Source organism: Delphinus delphis, chromosome 6, assembly GCF_949987515.2.
Source record: "Delphinus delphis chromosome 6, mDelDel1.2, whole genome shotgun sequence".
NCBI lineage: Eukaryota > Metazoa > Chordata > Mammalia > Artiodactyla > Delphinidae > Delphinus > Delphinus delphis.
The window spans coordinates 32181701-32205045 of record NC_082688.1 but is presented as its reverse complement, the minus strand read 5'-3'; positions in this window follow the sequence as shown (position 1 = coordinate 32205045).

Here is a 23345-nt window from a genome sequence, read left to right as displayed (position 1 = left end):
TCTTCTCTCTCCTAGTTTGAATAATAGAATCCTAGAAATCAAGACTTCATTTAGTTCAACTTGCCACTCAAAGAAAGAAACCCCTACATAATACCCATGAACAACTAGGTGGGTGACCCAGCTCTTGTGAACACCTCCCAGGGGTGGATATCTCACTACCTGGGAGGGAGCTGATAGTGCTCGATGACCTGAAATCTTCTGAAGCTTCTCTGAAACTTCTATTTTCACCCCCAAGAAGGGGTTTTTATCTCTTCTACATGTTAGCACTGCTCACTTAGTTCAACAAACATTCACTAAAAGTCCATACTTGCTAGATTCTGGAGCTATAGACTTAGAATTATAAAGCTGACATTGAAGAACACATAATCTAGTCAGGGAGATGATCCTTAATTACTATTAAATATGATAATGCATGCCGCAAGTGCCAAGCACATGTAAACACTCAATAAATATTAGACACCATTCTTATTAACTATTACATAGCTCTTTCATCACCTTGTGTTCAGACTACATTTCCACTTCTTTCAAGCATGCAGCATAGAATGTGGCGTATAGATCAGGGTCAGCAAACTTTCTATAAAGGGCCAGACCATAAATATTTCAGGCTTTGAAAGCCATACATCTCTGTCACAGCTACTCAACTCTACATTTCTAGTATGAAAGCAGCCACAGAGAATATATGAATAAATGGGTATGGTGTGGCTGTGCTCCAATAAAACTTGACTTATAACAGGAGGGCTGGCTGGGTTTCACTACAGGCCATAGTTTGCCAACCTCTGCACTGGATGCTTCACTGTCCTAACCACCCTCCTTTAGCCTGTCAATGTCCCTTTTAAAATATGTCATTGAAAGCTAAACACTCTGCTCTAAAGATGGCAGGACCAGTAAAAAATATAATAGGGTTATTAAATACCATGAATAGGATACTATAAGTCAATTGTTGTGGTTCAAAATGGTCACTTTTTTAAATAAGTACTTACATTAATTTATTTTTAGTGTACAATGTACTTTCAGAAATACTCTCATTTAATTTTACTCACTGCATTCCATTATTGGCTTGTATTAGTTTCAAGGTCAATTAGAAATCTTGAGAATAGGATGAAGTCTTTATTAAAACAAAGGGAGTAAGTGAAGATCAACAGTCTAAATAGTGCACAACCTCCAGCCCCCCTTTCACTAATCATCCCTCAAAATTCTGAGAGTGGGACTTAAATCTCCTACCCCTGAGAAGGGCAAAAGATTGAAGGATTACCCTCTTGGGAAATATGCCTAAAAAAAAAAAAAAATACTGCCATTTGAGAATCACCAACTAAACAGCTGGGTTCTTTCTGATTGGAGAGTGAAATTCACTTCAGCAATTGTCAAGCTCTGCCCATAAATATGTAGTCTTCAGTTGGCTTTTTAGTGCCTCATTTTAAAATATGAACAGACAGCCAAGGATTACCAGGCATTTCAGAAAAAAACCCCAGTCAATATTTAAGCCAGAGACCAATATAAGCATGAAAAAAAAAAAAAAAGGAAGGAAGGAAATAAGGAAGGAAGGAAGAAATGAAGGAAGGAAAGAATAAAGAATGAAAGTTGAAGAACTAAAAATAATACAAGGATTTCCACTAAGATCAGGAACAAGACAAGGTTGCCCACTCTCACCACTATTATTGGAAGTTTTAGCCACAGCAATCAGAGAAGAAAAAGAAAAAAAAGGAATCCAAATCAGAAAAAAAGAAGTAAAGCTGTCACTGTTGGCAGATGATATGATACTATACACAGAAAATCCTAAAGATGCTACCAGAAAACTACTCAAGCTAATCAATGAATTGGGTAAAGTAGCAGGATACAAAATTAATGCACAGAAATCTCTGGCATTCCTATACACTAATGATGAAAAATCTGAAAGTAATATTAAGGAAACACTCCCATTTACGATTGCAACAAAAAGAATAAAATACCTAGGAATAAACTTACCTAAGGAGACAAAAGACCTCCATGCAGAAAATTATAAGACACTGATGAAAGAAATTAAAGATGATACAAACAGATGGAGAGAGGTACCATGTTTTTGGATTGGTAGAATCAGCATTGTGAAATTGACTATACTACCCAAAGCAATCTACAGATTCAATGTAATCCCTATCAAACTACCAATGGCATTTTTCACAGAACTAGAACAAAAAATTTCTCAATTTGTATGGAAACACAAAAGACCCCGAATAGCCAAAGCAATATTGAGAAAGAAAAACAGAACTGGAGGAATCAGGCTCTCTGACTTCAGACTATACTACAAAGCTACAGTAATCAAGACAGTATGGTACTAGCACAAAAACAGAAATATAGATCAATGGAACAGGATAGAAAGCCGAGAGATAAACCCATGCACATATGGTCACCTTGTTTTTGATAAAGGAGGCAAGGATATACAATGGAAAAAAGACAGTCTCTTCAATAAGTGGTGCTGGGAAAACTGGACAGCTACATGTAAAAGAATGAAATTAGAACACTCCCTAACACCATACACAAAAATAAACTCAAAATGGATTTAAGACCTAAATATAAGGCCAGAAACTATAAAACTCTTAGAGGAAAACATAGGAAGAACACTGTATGACATAAATCACAGCAAGATCCTTTTTGACTCACCTCCTAGGGAAATGGAAATAAAAACGAAAATAAACAAATGGGACCTAATGAAACTTCAAAGCTTTTGCACAGCAAAGAAAACCATAAACAAGACCAAAAGACAACCCTCAGAACGGGAGAAAATATTTGCAAATGAAGCAACTGACAAAGGATTCATCTCCAAAATTTACAAGCAGCTCATGCAGCGCAATATCAAAAAAACAAACAACCCAATCCAAAAATGGGCAGAAGACCTAAATAGACGTTTCTCCAAAGAAGATATACAGATTGCCAACAAACACATGAAAGAGTGCTCAACATCATTAATCATTAGAGAAATGCAAATCAAAACTACAATGAGATATCATCTCACACCGGTCATAATGGCCATCATCAAAAAATCTAGAAACAATAAATGCAGGAGAGGCTGTGGTGAAAAGGGAACCCACTTGCACTATCGGTGGGAATGTAAACTGATATAGCTACTATGGAGAACAGTAAGGAGGTTCCTTAAAAAACTAAAAATAGAACTACCATATGACCCAGCAATCCCACTACTGGGCATATACCCTGAGAAAACCATAATTCAAAAAGAGTCATGTACCACAATGTTCACTGCAGCTCTATTTGCAATAGCCAGGACATGGAAGCAACCTAAGTGTCTACTGACAGATGAATGGATAAAGAAGATGTGGCACATATATACAATGGAATATTACTCAGCCATATAAAAGAAACGAAATTGAGTTATTTGTAGTGAGGTGGATGGACCTAGAGACTGTCATACAGAGTGAAGTAAGTCAGAAAGAGAAAAACAAATACCATATGCTAACATATATATATGGAATCTAAAAAAAAAAAAATTGGTCATGAAGAACGTAGGGGCAGGACAGGAATAAAGACACAGACCTACTAGAGAATGGACTTGAGCACAAGGGGAGAGGGAAGGGTAAGCTGTGACAAAGTGAGAGAGTGGCATGGACATATATACAGTACCAAATGTAAAACAGATAGCTAGTGGGAAGAAGCCACATAGCACAGGGAAATCAGCTCGGTGCTTTGTGACCACCTAGAGTGGTGGGATAGGGAGGGTGGGAGGGAGGGAGATGCAAGAGGGAAGAGATATGGGGATATATGTATATGAATAGCTGATTCACTTTGTTATAAAGCAGAAACTAACACACCATTGTAAAGCAATTATACTCCAATAAAGATGTTAAAAAATAATAAATAAAAATTTTAAAAATACAAGGAATTTTAAATGGAAACTTCCCCCCAAAATCTGTAATTAATACCTTCAGAGACATTGTTAAAAAAAAACTATTAGATTTACTAAGCAAGAATAAAATGCCACAAAAAAAAGAACATTCAAATACTTAGAAAATAAGGAAAAGTTGTTAGTATTTAAAAATATGACAAAAGAAAAAGTAAATAGAAAGACTGGAAGATAAAATTGAGGAAGTCATCCAGAAAGCAGAACAAAAAGAAAAAGTGAGAATATCAGTAAAGAATATTTAACAAATAACTAATAGGAATTCTACAAAGAAAGAACGGAGATAACGGAGAAGAAGACATTATCTAAGAAATAACACAGGCCAATTTCTTAGAACTGAAGAAAATTAGATTCCCGGTTGAAAAGAACGCAACACAATGTGCACAGCCCCTTGGCAAGTTATAGCCCAAGTGTTAGAAGTTAATCAGACAACTAAGCTTTATTAACCTGGACTAGGCATTGGTGGTTCTGCAGCAAACAGAGAGATAAACCCAGACTTTGGAAGTTTATATGCTAATGGTGGATCAGTCCCCTTCATGTACCCCCCAAAAATCCTCTCCACTAAAAGAAACATTTTTCCCATAGTAAAGAGTGTTTGGGGCTTCCCTGGAGGCACAGTGGTTGAGACCCCGCCTGCCGACGCAGGGGACACGGGTTCGTGCCCCGGTCTGGGAAGATCCCACAGGCCGCGGAGCGGCTGGGCCCGTGAGCCATGGCCGCTGAGCCTGCGCGTCCGGAGCCTGTGCTTCACAAGGGGAGAGGCCACAACAGTGAGAGGCCCGCGTACCGCAAAAAAAAAAAAAAAAAAAAAAAAAAAAAAAAAAAAAAAGAGTGTTTGGCGCTTAGTAAATCGGAAGCCTGGTCCAGATTATCATCCTGCCCTATCATGACTAATGGACCCACTCGTATTCCTGGCTGGTGGAAACTTAACTTTCCTACCCAAGGAGGTCCTCCCTATCCCCGGTTCTCTGAAGGAGGTTGTATGTAAATATTTATGCTTTCTTGCTGCAGTCCATCCTAACAACCGACCTTCCCACTGAGTTGGCATAGCAGTGGAAACCATGACATCAAAAACAAATGTAATATATATCTGCCTTCTCAAATCCTTTTTGAAAAACAAATGGGGTCCTACAAAGCAAATGAGAATAAATAGCTATATAAAATTCAGTTTAGCACATTTTGTGGTCTTTTCCATACATTAATTCTCTTTAGAACCCCATTTAATCTTCTTTACAAATGTGTGAAGTAGCTATTCTTGACCACAAAGTTCAGAAGGGGATAAGTAATTTACCCAGGCCCACAGCTAGGGAATGGTACTGATGGAGTCACACCTGGGGTCCTCTGACCCAAATCCCAGATTCTTCCTTCAATTGTACAAACTTAATTGTACAATGAATGCCCCTCTTAAACTCTTCTCACAAAAACAAACAAAAACCTGCACAAACTTGTGTAAAGCAACATCTATCATAAAATCATTAGTAATCATGAATCGCAAATTAATCTCTGAACTGATACACTAGAACACTTGATGCTGCCATGAAACATATATGAAATACCAAGACCATAATCTGAGAACTATAACAAACTATAACTACAGCCAACTATAACAGATAGTTCAGTGGCCTGGGGGCTCAGATATCAGTGATAATTCTGTCTTACCTTTCGTCAAACCATATAACCTCTCTGGACTAACTACTGGTCCTTATCTATGAAATGAAAGGTTGAGACTAGATTAGTGCTGAATTCCCTTCAGCATTATTTCTGAAAATGCAAGACTTTAATGTAGTCTCTATTTAACTACACTTTATTAAATAATTAATAAATATGAAAAATTGTTTAAACTCACTATTTTAATTAATAAACATGAAAAATTATTTAGAAATTGTTTAAAGTCATCAAAACCATAAGTCAAATCAAGAGGCCAATTTACCTATCAAATTAGCAAATGTTTTTAACTTTTAATATTCCTTTTTTATTGAAGTATAGTTGATTTACAATATTATATTAGTTATTACAAGATAATGGCTATAATTCCCTGTGCTATACAATATATCCTTGTTGCTTATATCTTTAATATTTCTTTAATATCCAAGTAACACTCATTCACAGAGAGAAAATTAGAACTAGTGATACAGAAAAGATCCCACCCATAATCTTACCAATTAAAAAAAACTACCATTCACATTTTCATGTATGTCCTTCAAAAACAACACTATGTTATTCTTTTGGTTTCATAACTGATTTACTCCCCAAAACATATTGGGGAGTAAATCAGTTTACTGATTTACTTTTTCATTTCAGTACATAGCTATATCATCCTTTTATGTGGCTGTATCATCATTTATTTGACCAGTTCCCTAGTACTGAACATTATGTGTTATTATTTTGCTATTGTAAACACTGCTGAGGTGAACATCTTTGAATGTACAGCTTGCTTGATTATTTCCTCAGGATAAATTCCTCTATGTGGAATTTCTGGTAAGCACATATTTACGGCTTGCGGCAACTTTTGCCAGACTGTCTCCAGAAGTACAATTCGCTTTCCCACTAGCCCCATTTGAGACTGCCTATTTCCCATAGTTTCATCAACACTGAGTTAATAATCTTAACGTTTGCCAAAATGATAGGCAAACCTGTTTAACTTGGAGTTCTTTGCTTACAAGCGAGTTAAAACTTTTCACACATGGCTATCAAGCATTTTTAATTATTTCTTTCTTTATGATAGTTACGTCCTTTGCCCATTTTTCTATTGGCACGTTCATGGCTGGTGAGGTGGAAATCACCACGTTTCCTTGGACTTTTTCACATAAGGAATAGCTGAAGGAAAAGAAGTTTGTTTAACTTGAGGAAAAGAAAACTCAGGTGAGAAATGATTATACACTATAAACATTTGAAGAATTCCCCCTGATACACAAGCCTGTGTAGGATACAGAATGCAGACTGCCATTTATTAGGTGTTAAAATATGACAACTGGGCTTTGTACAAACCAAATAGCCTGAGACAGGTCTCAAGCTAGTCTGGGTATCATTTGAAGGTGACCTCCCATCCATCCCTCTTATAGATGGATAGACATGAAATTCTAACCATCCTACCCCAGCCCACAGCAGGGGTCCAGGGTGCAGGCTCCTTGATAGCCCAGCCCTTCACAGTTACTTCAAAAAATCAGGGATGAGTGGAAGTGAATTCTAATCTTGAATAATTACCATATTCAGGAGATAGATGTTAGTCACACCAGAATTGCGTTTATCCTACTTCTTATTACAAATAGTGTAACAGAACTCCTGGGGATATTGCAGGGCAAATGAACTTTAACCACAAACTTTTGTCAATGTGTTTTCAGAGACCTTGGGCTCTAGTTTTAAGAGGAGTATACCCCTTTAGGTTGGAATTCAATTCTATGTGCAATGGTAATTTCACACTCTCACATAATGGGAGGCAACCCCATTCCTGGCTTCTTGCTCTGAGAACACTTACCCAAAGTCCACCTTCTTGGAAGGCAGGCCATGTAGTGGCCTTCAAGACCTACTATTAGTTCTGGAGGTAGAATAGTCATGTCCAGGCCAGAGTCCTCAATCCAGGCTGGACCCAATACCCAAAGTAATATGGGAAGCAGGGAATTCAAATATGAACAGCTCCATGTGACCTTCTGCCTGGATATCCAGGAACAAGGTCATTTACGTGGCAAGCTTTCCCAGCAGTAGCTGTCCATTGATACATTCACTTACCCCCATGGGATTTCAGCTATGTCAGAAGCTACACTGGTAAGAACAGAGCCTAATTTTTAAAATCTGTCCAAGACGCTATAGTCTATCAGTGCCATGGTCAGGGGGCAAGTTGCAGTCTCATCATTCCAAAGCCAGTGGAAACACGCTAGAGTAGGTTGTCAGCCATGAAAGAAGAGAGGGCACAAAGCTAAACCTGATCAGTTTCCCCTTTAGAGGACAATTCAGAAATTACCCAGCATCTGTAGCTAAGTGGTCAAGGAGTTTAGGATTACTGCAGCTTAGACAGAGCATCATGCTAGTTGCCCATCATTAAGCATGCAAGGAGGGTTCTTCCTCATACAAGGGCACAGACTGTGCCAGGGCCTCAGCAGGTCTGATAAGTTGGAACGGACAGTGGTCATTCTGTCTTCTTAACCATAACCATACACAAGGAGTCAAGCTTGGAAAGACATCAATGCTACCTTATTTAAGAAGGATCTGACAAAACCCTCCGAGAGCTGGGCACCTAAGGGATTAACATCCAATAATAGCAGCTAATGTGACCCTCTCTGATCTCTTCAGTCCATTCTCCCTAACCAGAGATGGCAGTTCTACCCATGCCAGGATACTATACATTTACTACAGCACTCCTACAACATGGGAAGTTCCCGCACACAGGGAGTTCCTTTAGCCTACAGGTGAGCATATTTCTCCACCTTCACATTTAAGAAAAACTGACTTGACTACTTGGTATTTAACTCTATAAATAAAATCATAGCCAAAATAAAAGTGCAAACAACCAACTGGGAAAAATATTTACAGCAAAATGAAAGATCATATCATTGTTGTTTGAGAAACTAATTGATAAGAAAACACAAAGTCATAAAAGACAATTAACCAAATAGAAAATACAACTATTATAAAACACACACACACACATACACACCCTGTCCATCAAAAATGTTCATTCAGACAAGCAATAACATTTTACTTATTTCTTGGCCTCTCAACAAAATGTTTTTAATGATGTTTCTCAAAGCCTCAGAACCATAATTTCAATCATCCTGAGCATTCCAAGGGAGCTTCTAAAGTCTCGCAAAACAGCTAGGATTGAGGCAGAGTGTGCTCCTTTAGAAGGGATTAGTGACTGATTAGCAACTGGAGACCCTTAGAGCCTCCCTACTACCTCTCCTGGCCCTAGATCACTATCTGCTTTACTTTTTCCTCTTGGGCCACCAGCCCTCCCTCCACGCTAGAAGCGAGCTCTCAGGAAACCCTCAGAGCCCATAGGTCCCAACGGGACACATCAGGTTTATCCACTTTATTTCATCACTGAATACCCTCTATCTCTTTCTCTGGTGTTCTTTCATAATGAGCATAGCAAGAGGGAAAAAAGCCTGGAAATCAGGCATCTCATACCTGAAAACACATTGGCTCTTTCAGAAAAAGTAATTCTAACCATATAGCAGAAAGCAAATGTATAAGAGATTGGAACTGTGTGAACAGATTTCCTAAGGATTCAACTGAATTTAAATTACTAATTCACGCAGTGTAAGAGACAATCATTGAGGCAAGTAGAAAGTATACTGCTGATCCAGGACCTACTCTGGCTTTCACACTTTCATAATTTTTCAGAACACAGGAATCGTTCACTAAATAGTGACAGGAATTCTTAGCAAAGAACAGAAGGTCAATTAGAAAAGACCAATTTGTCCTTGCCCTTTGACTGGTCTGTAAGTGGCCAATGGATTCCCCAACTAGCTGGTTTAATTAAACCCTAGGCAGCTGAGAACAACTCGGGGTGATCTGACTCCTAGAAAGAAGGAAAGAGCTCTGGAGACCAGAATGTGTTCCAAGAAGGGATTCTGACTCTAGATAAACTATGTAATCAGGGATTAGAAAACAGTGCTCACCATAGGCAAGAATCATATAATTTTAGATTGGAGAAGACCTAAGAGGCTGTCATAAGATCCAAGTACCTATACAATGCATGAATGGCTTCTACGGCATTCCAGATAGGTGTGCATGCAGTTCTCCTGGGACTGCCTCACCTTACAATTGAATAGAGCTGCCTTCAATAACCTAAACTGAAATCTACCCCCTGCTGTAAGTTTAACTTCAGACTTAGGTGGTGTTGCACATGTCACTTGGAAATCAGTCCTGGTTGCTTCTGTCTAATATGGGATCTGGAAAAGCAGGATGCTACAAACCTGAGATAGTGCAGGGAGTGAATGGAACCCAATGAGCGGGACTCAGCTTCATGCATCCCATCCATCCTTTTTTTCCTTCCCTTTGCCTCAGAATAAGAGGTTTTCTCCTCCCATGAAAAGCTAATATTTCCATCTGCATTCTATCCCAGTGGTTCTCAAACTTTAAGGTACATCAGAATTACCTGGAAAGCTTAATAAAACATAGACTGCTGCTTACCACCCCAAAGGTTCTGATTCAAAAGGTCTGGGGTATGACCCAAGGATTTGCATTTCTAAATTCCCAGGTTATGCTGTTGCTGCTGGTCCAGGAACCACACTTTAAGAACCACTGCTCTAGATCAGGGGAGAAAAACCTTCTGTCAAGGGCCAGATGTAAATAGGTTAGGCTTTCAGGACATATGGTCTCTGTTGCAACTACTCAATTCTGCTGTTGTAGTGTGAAGGCAGCCAAAGACACTATGTAGATGAATGGATATGGCTGAGTTCAAATAAAACTTTATTTACAAAACCAGGCCATGGATGAGCCTGCAGGCTGTCATTTACAACCCCCTGCTCTAGACCCTTGCTCAGAGTTCTACTCTTATCCCTTCCTTTCACAGACAAAGTTTCTTGAACAATTCACCACTCATTGTTTCCACTTCTTCACTTCCCATTTACTCTGCAATCCTTGTAATCTGGCTTCTACCCACTCCATTCCACTGAAATTGATCTCAGCAAAGTCATCAGTACTGTCATATGATAGCTTTCAGTCTTTTTCTTACCTACACTTTTCTCTTGCAATGATTGTTGGTTTCATCATCTTTTTGGAACATCTTCCTCCATCAGCTTCTTTGACATCACTCTCATAGCGTCTGTCATACTTATCTTTCTGCTGCTTCTGAGTTTTCCATTTCTCTGGCCAAGACCAGCTTCATGGAGTGAGACTGATGCAGTTGCACAAAACTCAGTGTTCAGAAGGGCCCCTGCTTGGAGCTTAATATACTATAGTCACTGTCTTGAAATTCTGAATAATTTTCTCTTGGAATTTCTGTTTGGTAAGTTAAGTCCAATGGGACAATGGAACACGCACTGGGCTTGGAGTCTCAGCTCATGTTCGTCCGCCTCCTTCTACCTCCCAGAGATGGTTTTCCCCGCCCACTGCCATGCCCCCTTGCGTGGCCTCCCTCACCCTACCTCTATCCCATGACCATTGCCACTCCCTGAGCCTGGAAAAGGCCTGGGCACCATACTGGGAGGATCAGGGTTGGGCACACATTCCATTCCTGTGCCACACCAGCAGCACCATGGCATGTGTGGCAGGTGACCAACTGGAGGCTGAGTCTTGGCCCACGAAACTCTTGGTACCCCCATCCAGGTCTTTTTTTGTGCTGTGGCACAGAGGTCTGAAGATCCTTGGGGGCCACCCATTTGTCATGAGTTGAGGCAGGAGACCATGCATAAAGGAAATGACTGGCTTAACTTCCCAAAACCCACCATTGGCCAGGGCGTGGTGTGGAAAGTCCACATTGACAGAAGGAATTAGCATTCTTCAGGCCCAAGCAAATGAGTACCCATATCGTGGGACAGGGCCTGCAGTTGACACACAAGCATCCCCTTGCCCAGAAGTACTCCTTCAGCCAGCTCTATGGGAAGGTGGGAGGAAGGAAGAGAATTCCCTCTCTTCCTTCATTCAACCTTCCTGAGTTTGGCTTGAATTTGTCTCTTTTGCCCAGCTCAAGGCACCCTCCATAAATGAGCCATGAAATAATATGAAATGTATTATTTCAGTAATTCTACATACAAGCTAAATGCTCTGATATTTGCATTTAAAATTGGCGTTGCTGAAAGAAGCCAGTCACAAAAGACCACGTAGTATATGATTCCATTTGTATTAAATAGACAGAATAGACAGGACTATAGACAGAAAGCAGATTAGTGGTTATCTAGGGCTAGGGCAGGGGGTAATTGGGACTGCTAATGGGTGTGGGGGATTTCTTTCTGGGATGATGAAAAATGTTCTAAAATTAGATTGTGGTGGCGGTTGCATAACTCTGTGAAAGTACTAAAAACCACGGAACTGCGCACTTTAAATGGGTGAATTTATTGTACGCAAAGTACACCTCAATAAAGCTGTTAAAAAAACTGGCATTGCACAATGTAAAGATGAATGATAAAATTCATGCTAATAATTTAAAAGTTTTAATTTTTCTTTATTGGAATGACATTAAACAGCAAATAAAAGCCACCATGATGTCAAGAGAGAAACCACAGATGAAAGAAAAAGCTATGCAGCACTTTTTTCCTGTGTTTTGAACAATGAGTCTTATATTTTCATTTACGTTGGCTGTGCCTCTGACCTCTTAAATATTGGTGCTTCCCCTGGTTTTACCCTAAGCCATTTTTCCTCACAGTCTCATTCAAGATACAAATTTCAGCTACCACATGCTCCTTCATGCCTCACAAATCTTTATCTCCGGGCCAGACCACTCTATACACAAATATTCAAAGGCCCGGTGAATATCTCCACAGGCGCTTAAAACTCAACATACATATACATGTACCCATAATCTGTTCCTTCTCTGTATCTCCTATTTTAGTGAAGAATATTACCATCCACTAAATTGCTCAAACCAGAAACATGGGAGTCCTTTTGATATTTCTCCCCAACCCCTTTCATTCAATGATTCACTAAATTCTAAAACCCCAAGTATATTCTACCCTAGACCCTCTTTTAAATTTCCTCTGCTTCTGGGCTGGTTCATATCCTCATCAAATCTTACCTAGACTAGTCAAATGGCTTCCTTATGAATCTCTTTGTCTTTAATCTCAACCACCTGCAGTTCATCTTTCACTCTTTCATTTTTCACAGATTTGCTAAAATGCAAATCTGACCATGTCACTCCCTGACTCAAAATAGGTATATGTGTCACCATAACCTACATAATAAAATGGAAAATCATCATGGCATACGAGAACCATGCACACATATAGTATTTTTTAACTTTCGTCATAATATTTTTATAGTAGAGAAACATGAGGAACAAGGCAAATGCCCAATAAAAGAGGAGTGGCTAAGTAAATTGTGGTACATCACAATGATGAATGAGTTCATTTAAAATGTTAAAATATTAATTGTAAAATAAATGATGATATGTTCACATGCTACTTTATTATATGATGCAGTCATTTAAAATCAGATTTAGGGACTTCCCTGGCAGTCCAGTGGTTAAGACTCCACGTTTCCAATGCAGGCGGCATGGGTTCAATCCCTGGTCCAGGAACTAAGATCCCCATGCTGCACAGCATGGCCAAACAAACAAACAAAAGTCAACAAACAAAACAAAAATAAACAAATAAAAAATAAATAAATAGGGCTTCCCTGGTGGCGCAGTGGTTGGGAGTCCGCCTGCCGATGCGGGGGACAGGGGTTCATGCCCCGGTCCGGGGGGGATCCCACATGCCGCGGAGCGGCTGGGCCTGTGGGCCATGGCCGCTTGGGCCTGTGTGTCCGGAGCCTGTGCTCCGCAGCGGGAGAGGCCACAGCAGTGACAGGCCCGCGTACCACAAAAAATAAATAAATAAATAAAATCAGATTTAAAAATAATACTTTTTAAAAAAATTACCACAACTGACCACCAGTTTTAGAAAAATAAAACTAAAACTGAAAGGTAAAAATGTTTATATCTTCTTAAATTAATTTATGATATGATAAGAAAATAAGAGACCCAATCCAAGGACTAAGTGAAAGCAAAAACTCAGAGAAGAAAAGAGAATGCTAAAGCTCATTTTCATCATGAGAATATTTGCCAAATCAGCTCAATTTGACTTTTAGGTTTTCACAATCCCATGAGGATTGTTCTAGGATGGAAATCTAATGGACAACTCTTCCCATAAAGTTGAAATCTCAAAGGGTTATGCCACCAGGGTAAGGATAAATCAAAATAAACTGACTCCCACCTTCAAAGAACATATAAAGAAATTTTCTTGTATGAGACCTTCATTATGAGTAGAGTAACAAAACTTAAATCTCCCCTGAGAACTGGTAATTACAACCAGCATTTACTCACGTTTGCAACCTAAATTTATATTACTTGATAGGTTTCAAAGAAATAATATTTATAAATCTCAAGGTGAGAATTTACCTTAAAATGTCCCTGCCATACAAACACCTGTTACTCCCCAGCCACCTGACAAAAATAAATGAAAATCCTCTGTGAACGAAACCACCTTTATCACAGTCTCAGAGTTTACCCAAAGTTCCAAGGCACAAATCAGAGTCAAAATTCACAAAATGCATAATAAAATAAGAATAAACAGGCTGATTTAAAGCACCCTGAGCCCACAGCTGCCCTGGACATGGCCCTGCTGACCAGAAGGCCCAGGACCCAGCCCCACACACCAGTGCACAGGCACTAGATCCAGGACCCCCAGGGCCCTGCAGCCAGAGACCCTGGGACCCAGCTCTGTCAATCAGTGGGCAGGCACCAGCCCTAGAATCCCCTGGGCCCTGGCCCCACCCAGCCAGTCTACTATAGCCTTGGGACCAGCCTCATCTACCAGTGGGCAGACACCAGCCCCAAGATATCTGCAGCCCTGCAGCCTGCCCTGACAGGACCCAGCCCAACAACCAGCAGGCCAGTACCAGCCCTGGAACACACTGGGCCCCAACCCCACTGACCAGAGGGCCAACACGAGCTTCAGGACAGCCCAGATTCTGCAGCCAGCTGTGTCAGAAACCAGCCCCACCCACCAGTGGTCCAACACCAGCTCTGGGACTCCTGGGCCCTGCAGCCAGTCCCCAGGTCTTGGCGTTGTTCATCTGTGAGACGGCACTAGCCCCAGGACCTGGCTTCACCCACCAGTGGGCAAGCACCAACCCCAGGATCTTCTGGACCCCAACTCCGCCTCCCAGTGAGCCAGCACTAGCCCTGGGCCCCCTAGGGTTCCACAAACGCCACCTCATGACCCAGTCCTGCCAACCAGCAGCCAGCAGCCTCTGCACAAGGCAGGGTCTGGCAACCAACAGGACCAGGGGCCAGCTACACCTACCAGAACGTCCACAGTAGTCAGCCTGACACAACAGAAGGACCCACGCAGACCACATAGGGGGCACCCTAGAGCATATGGCTCTGGTGACCAGAGGGGAGTGCACTGCTGGGACGCATAGGACATCTCCTACAGAAGTCCACTTCTCCAAGATAGGGAAACATAACCAACCTACCAGATACAGAGAAATTAAAAAAGCAAGTCAGGCAAAATGAGGCAACAAAGGAACATATTCCAAATGAAGGAACAAGATAAAACCCCAGAAGAAGAACTAATTGAAGTGGAGACAAACAATCTATGTGAGCAACAGCTCAAAGGAATAATCACAAAGATGATCAAGAACTCAGGAGAAAAATGGATGAACAGAGTGAGAAGTTAGTATTTTTTAACAAAGAGTTCGAAAATATAAAGAACAACCAAACAGAGATGAAGACTACAATAACTGAAAAGAAAAATACACTAGAACGAATCGACAGTAGACTGAATGATACAGGGGAATGGATCAGCAAGCTAGAAGACAAGAGTAGATTTTACTTCAGTGGAAATCACTGAAGCTAAAGGAAAAAAAAATGAATGAAAAGAAATGAGGACAGTTTAAGAGACCTATAGGACAACGTCAAGCATACTAACATTCACATTATAGGGGTTCCAGGAGCAGAAGAGAGAGAAAGGGGCAAACAAAATATTTGAAGACATAATAGCTGAAAACTTCTCTAACCTGGGAAAGGAAAAAGCCATCCAAACCAAGGAAGTACAGAGAATCCCAAACAGGATCAACTCAAAGAGGACCACACCAAAACACATTGCAATTAAAATGGCAAAAATTAAAGATAAAGAAAGAATATTAAAAGCAGCAGGTAAAGCAGGTTGTATACAAGGGAATTCCCATAAGGCTATCTGCTGACTTTTCAGCAGAAACTCTGCAGGCCAGAAGGGAGTGGCATGATATATTTAAAGTGATGAAAGGGAAATACCTACAACCAAGAATACTCTACCCAGCAAGGCTCTCATTCAGACTTGATGGAGAGATCAAAAGTTTTACAGACAAGAAAAATTTTAAAGAGTTCAGCACCATCAAAGCTTTACAAGAAATGTTAAAAAAGCAAAAAAAGCAAAAAAGAAAAGGTCACAACCAGAAGCATGAAAATCACAAAAGGAAAAAGCTCATCAGTAAAGGTAGTAAATCACCATGTACTAAGCTAGTAGGAAGGTTAAGAGACAAATGCAGTAAAATCATCTATATCCACAATAGCAGTTAAGGGATACACAAAACAAAGAGATGTAAAATATGATGTCAAAAACAATAATTGTGAGAGGAGGAAAGTAAAAATTCATGTTGTTAAAATACATTTGAATAAATACGTTTGAAATTAACAGATCAGTAACTTAAAATAATCATATATATTACATATATATTATATATAATCATATATATATATATATATATATATGGTAACCACAAACCAAACATCTATAATAGATTAATAATAGCAAAAAAGAGAAAGGAAACCAAACATAACATTAAAGACAGTCATCAAGTCACAAGGGAAGAGAAGAAAAGAAGAAAGGAAAAAAAAAACTACAAAAAAAACTCAAAAGCAATTAACAAATGCAATTAACAAAATGGCATACATACATATATATCGATAATTACTTTAAATGTAAATGGACTGGGACTTCCCTGGTGGCGCAGTGGTTAAGAATCCACCTGCCAATGCAGGAGACACAGGTTCAATCCCTGGTCTGGGAAGATCCCACATGCTGTGGAGCAACTAAGCCCATGAACCACAACTACTGAGCCTGCGCTCTAGAGCCCATGAGCCACAACTACTGAGCCCATGTGCCACAACTACTGAAGCCCACATGCCTATAGCCCATGCTCCACAACAAAAGAAGACAATGCAATGAGAAGCCCACACACAGCAACAAAGAGTAGCCCCTACTCACCGCAACTAGAGAAAGCCCGCACTCAGCAACAAAGACCCAACACAGTCAAAAATAAATTAAATAAATAAATTTAAATAAATAAATGCAAATGGACTAAATGCTCCAATCAATATACATAGAGTAGCTGAATGGATACAAAAACAAGATTCGTATATATGCTGCCTACAAGTGACTCACTTCAGATCAAAAGACACACACAGACTGAAAGCAAGGGAATAAAAGAAGTTATTCCATGCAAATGGAAATCACAAGAAAGCCAGGGTAGCAATACTTATAATAGACAAAACTGACTTGAAAACAAAGACTGTTACAAGAGACAAGGAAGGACATTACATAATGATCAAAGGATCAATCCAAGAAGAAGATATAATCATTGTAAACATATATGTACCAAATATGGGACCACCTAAATACATAAAGCAAATACTAACAGATATATAAAGGGAGAAATTGACAGTAACACAATAACAGTAGAAGAATTTAACACCCCACTTACATCAATGGAAAGATCATTCAGACAGAAAATCAATAAGGAAACACTGGCCTTAAATGATACACTAGACCAAACAGATTTAATAGATATATATAGAACATTCCAACCAAAAGCAGCAAAATACACACTTTCCAAGTGCACATGGAATATTCTCCAGGATAGATCATATGCTAGGCCACAAAACAAGCCTCGATAAATTTAAGAAAACTGAAATCATATCAAGCATCTTTTCTGATCACAATGCTATGAGACTAAAACTCAACAACAAGAAAACAACTGCAAAAAAACCCCACAAACATGGACTAATTACCAGTAATGAAATTGAATGAGTAATTTAAAAACTCCCAACAAAAAGTCTAGGACCAGATGGCTTCACAGGTGAATGCTATCAAACATTTGGAGGAGTTATACCTATCCTCAAATTAGTCCAAAAAATAGCACAGGAAGCAAGAATTCCAAACTCATTCTATGAAACCAGCACCATGCTGATACCAAAACCAGACAAAGATATCACAAAAAAAAAAAAGAAAATTATAGGCCAATATTACTGATGAACATAGATGCAAAAATGCTCCCAAAATATGAGCAAGCCAAATCCAACAATACATTAAAAAGGTCATAGTACCGTGATCAAGTGGTATTTATCACAGGGATGCAAGGATGGTGCAATATCTGGAAATCAATCAATGTAATACACCACATTAACAAACTGAAGAATAAAAATCATGTGGTCATTTCAACAGATGAAGAAAAAGCTTTAGACAAAATTCAACATCCATTTATGATAAAAACTCTCCAGAAACTGGGTATAGGGCTTCCCTGGTGGCGCAGTGGTTGAGAGTCCGCCTGCTGATGCAGGGGACACGGGTTCCTGCCCTGGTCCGGGAGGATCCCACATGCCGCGGAGCGGCTAGGCCCATGAGCCATGGCCGCTAAGCCTGCGCGTCTGGAGCCTGCGCGTCTAGAGCCTGTGCTCCACAACAGGAAAGGCCACAACAGTGAGAGGCCTGCATACTGCAAAAAAAAAAAAAAAGAAAAAAGAAAAAGAAAGAAAGAAAAAATGAAAGTGGGTATAGAGGGCACATACCTCAACATAATAAAGGTAATATATAAGTCCACAGCTAATATCATACTCGATGGTGAAAAGCTGATAGCATTTCCTCTAAGATCAGGAACAAGACAAGGATGCCCACTCTCACTACTTTTATTCAACATAGTATTGGAAGTCCTAGCCACAGCAATCAGACAATAAAAAGAAATAAAAGGAATCCAAATTAGAAAGGAAAAAATAAAACTGTCTCTATTTGCAGATGACATAATACTATACATGAAAAATGCTAAAAATGCCACCAAAAAAACTACTAGAGCTCATCAATGAATTTGGTAAAGTCGTTGGATACAAAATTAATATACAGAAATCTGTTGCATTTCTATACACTAACAATGAACTCTCAGAAAGAGAAATTAATCCTATTTAAATCACATCAAAAAGAATAAAATTGCTAGGAATAAGCCTACCTAAGGAGGTAAAAGACCTGTACTCAGAAAGCTATAAGACACTGATGAAAGAAACTGAAGATGACAAAAACAGATGGAAAGATATACTGTGTTCATGAATTGGAAGAATTAATATTGTTAATATGACCTTACTACCCAAGGAAATCTACTGATTCAATTCAATTCCTATCAAAATACCAAGGGCCTTTTTCACAGAACTAGAACAAATAAGTTTAAAGTTTGAATAGTGACACAAAAGACCCTGAATAGCCAAAACAAACTTGAGAAGTAAGAACAGAGGTATTGTGCTCTCTGGCTTCAAGCTATACTGTAAAGCTACACTAGTCAAAACAATACGGTACTGGCACAAAAACAGACACATAGATCAATGGAACAGAACGGAGAGCACAGAAAACTTATCCCCTATGGTAAATTAATCTATGACAAAGGAAGCAAGAATATACAATGGAGAAAAAACCATCTCTTCAATAAGTGGTACTGGGAAAAGTGGACAGCACCACATAAAAGAATGAAATTAGAACATCTTCTCATACCATAAACAAAAATAAACTCAAAATGCATTAAAGACCTAAACAGAAGACCAGAAACTATAAAACTCCCAGAAGAAAACAGAGGTAGAACACTGTTTGACATAAACCATAGCAATTTTTTTTTGATCTGTCTCCTAAGGCAAAGGAAATAAAAGCAAAAATAAACAAATGGGACTTAATGAAACAACCAAACAAAAAGACAAGCTACTGAGTGGGAGAAAATATTTGCAAATGTTATGACTGATAAGGGTTTAATATTCAAAATAAATAAACAGCTCATACAACTCAATTACAAAAATAACTCAATTAAAAAATGAAGACCTGACATCTTTCCAAAGAAGACATACAAATGGCCAGTAGGCACATGAAAAGATACTCAACATTGCTAATCATCAGAGAAATGCAAATCAAAACCACAGTAAGGTATCCCACCTGTCAGAATGACTATCCTCAAAAAGACCAGAGATAACAAATGCTGGCGAGGATGTGGAGAGAAGGGAACACTTATACACTGTTAGTATGAGTGTAAACTGGTGCAGTCACTGTGAAAAACAGTATGGAGATTCCTCAAAAAACTAAAAATAGAACTACCATATGATCCTGCAATCCCACTCCTGGGTGTATAACTGAAGAAAACAAAAACGCTAATTTGAAAAGATATATGCACCCTAATATTCATAGCAGCATTATTTACAATAGCCAAGATGGAAGCAACCTAAGTGTCCATCAGATGAATGGATAAAGAAGAAGTGGGGGAGGAGGGGAAGATGGCGGAAGACTAAGACGTTGAGATCACTTCCCCCCCACAGATACACCAGAAATACATCTACACGTGGAATAACTCCTACAGAACACCTACTGAACGCTGGCAGAAGACCTCAGACCTCCCAAAAGGCAAGAAACTTCCCACATACCTGGGTAGGGCAAAAGAAAAAAGAAAAAACAGAGACTAAAGGATAGGGATGGGTCCTGCACCAGTGGGAGGGAGCTGTGAAGGAGGAAAGGTTTCCTCACACTAGGAAGCCCCTTCGTGGGCGGAGACTGCAGGTGGCGGAGGGGGAAAGCTTTGGAGCCGCGGAGGAGAGCACAGCAACAGGGGTGCGGGGGGCAAAGTGGGGAGATTCCCGCACAGAGGTTTGGTGCCCACCGGCACTCACCAGCCCGAGAGGCTTTGCTCACCAGCCGGGGCGGGCGGTGCTGGGAGCTGAGGCTTGGGCTTCGGTCGGAGCGCAGGGAGAGGACTGGGGTTGGCAGGGTGAACACAGCCTGCAGGGGGTTAGTGCACCACGGCTAGCTGGGAGGGAGTCCAGGGAAAAGTCTGGACCCGCCGAAGGGGCAAGAGACTTTTTCTTCCCTCTTTGTTTCCTGGTGCGCGAAGAGAGGGGCTAAGAGCGCTGCTTAAAGGAGCTCCAGAGATGGGCACGAGCCGCGGCTAAAAGCGCGGACCCCAGAGACGGGCATGAGACGCTAAGGCTGCTGCTGCCGCCACCAAGAAGCCTGTGTGCGAGCACAGGTCACTATCCACACCCCCCTTATGAGGAGGCTGTGCAGCTCGCCACTGCCAGGGTCCCGGGATCCAGGGACAACTTCCCCGGGAGAACGCACGGCGCGCCTCAGGCTGATGCAACGTCACGGTGGCCTGTGCCGCCGCAGGCTCACCCCGCACTCCGTACCCCTCCCTCCTCCCGGCCTGAGTGAGCCAGAGCCCCCGAAGCAGCTGCTCCTTTAACCGCGTCCTGTCTGAGCGAAGAACAGATGCCCTCCGGTGACCTACACGCAGAGGCAGGGCCAAATCCAAAGCTGAGTCCCGGGAGCTGTGAGAACAAAGAAGAGAAAGGGAAATCTCTCCCAGCAGCCTCAGAAACAGCAGATTAAAGCTTCACTATCAACTTGATGTACCCTGCATCTGTGGAATACATGAATAGACAACGAATCATCCCAAATTGAGGAGGTGGACTTTGAGAGCAAGATTTATGATTTTTTCCCCTTTTCCTCTTTTTGTGACTATGTGTATGCTTCTGTGTGAGATTTTGTCTGTATAGCTTTGCTTCCACCATTTGTCCTAGGGTTCTATCTGTCCAGTTTTTTTTTTCTGTTTTTAAAAAAATTATTTTCTTAATAATTATTTTTTACTTCAATAACTTTATTTTATTTTATTTTACTTTATTTTATTTTATCTTCTTTCTTTCCTTCCTTTCCTCCTCCCTTCCTCCCTCCCTCCCTCCCTCCTTTCTTCCTTCCTTCCTTCCTTCCTTTCTTTCTTTTACTTTTTCTCCCTTTTATTCTGAGCCGTGTGGATGAAGGGCTCTTGGTGCTGCAGCCAGGAGTCACTGCTGTGCCTCTGAGGTGGGAGACCCAACTTCAGGACACTGGTCCACAAAAGACCTCCCAGCTCCACATAATATCAAACGGCGAAAATCTCCCAGAGTACTCCATCTCAACACCAGCACCCAGCTTCACTCAACGACCAGCAAGCTACAGTGCTGGACACCCCATGCCAAACAACTAGCAAGATAGGAACACAACCCCACCCATTAGCAGAGAGGCTGCCTGAAATCATAATAAGGCCACAGACACCCCAAAACACACCACCAGACGTGGACCTGCCCACCAGAAAGACAAGATCCAGCTTCATCCACCAGAACACAGGCACTAGTCCCCTCCACCAGGAAGCCTACACAACCCACTGAACCAACTTTAGCCACTGGGGACAGGCACCAAAAACAACGGGAACTACGAAACTGCAAACTGCAAAAAGGAGACCCCAAACACAGTAAGATAAGCAAAATGAGAAGACAGAAAAACACACAGCAGAGGAAGGAGCAAGATAAAAACTCACCAAATCTAACAAATGAAAAGGAAATAGGCAGTTTACCTGAAAAATAATTCAGAATAATGATAGTAAAGATGATCCAAAATCTTGGAAATAGAATAGACAAAATGCAAGAAACATTTAACAAGGACCTAGAAGAACTAAAGATGAAACAAGCAACGATGAACAACACAATAAATGAAATTAAAAATACTCTAGATGGGATCAATAGCAGAATAACTGAGGCAGAAGAACGGATAAGTGACCTGGAAGATAAAATAGTGGAAATAACTACTGCAGAGCAGAACAAAGAAAAAAGAATAAAAGGACTGAGGACAGTCTCAGAGACCTCTGGGACAACATTAAATGCACCAACATTTGAATTATACAGGTTCCAGAAGAAGAAGAGAAAAAGAAAGGGACTGAGAAAATATTTGAAGAGATTATAGTTGAAAACTTCCCTAATATGGGGAAAGAAATAGTTAAACAAGTTCAGGAAGCACAGACAGTCCCATACAGGATAAATCCAAGGAGAAATACGCCAAGACACATATTGATCAAACTGTCAAAAATTAAATACAAAGAAAACATATTAAAAGCAGCAAGAGAAAAACAACAAATAACACACAAGGGAATCCCCATAAGGTTAACAGCTGATCTTTCAGCAGAAACTCTGCAAGCCAGAAGGGACTGGCAGGACATAGTTAAACTGATGAAGGAGAAAAACCTGCAACCAAGATTACTCTACCCAGCAAGGATCTCATTCAGATTTGATGGAGAAATTAAAACCTTTACAGACAAGCAAAAGCTGAGAGACTTCAGCAGCACCAAACCAGCTTTACAACAAATGCTAAAGGAACTTCTCTAGGCAAGAAACACAATAGAAGGAAAACACCTACAATAACGAACCCAAAACAATTAAGAAAATGGGAATAGGAACATACAAATCGATAATTACCTTAAATGTAAATGGACTAAATGCTCCCACCAAAAGACACAGACTGGCTGAATGGATACAAAAACAAGACCCATATATATGCTGTCGACAAGAGACCCACTTCAGACCTAAAGACACATACAGACTGAAAGTAAGGGGATGGAAAAATATATTCCATGCAAATGGAAACCAAAAAAAAGCTGGAGTAGCAATTCTCATATCAGACAAAACTGACTTTAAAATAAAGACTATTACAAGTGACAAAGAAGGACAATAAATAAT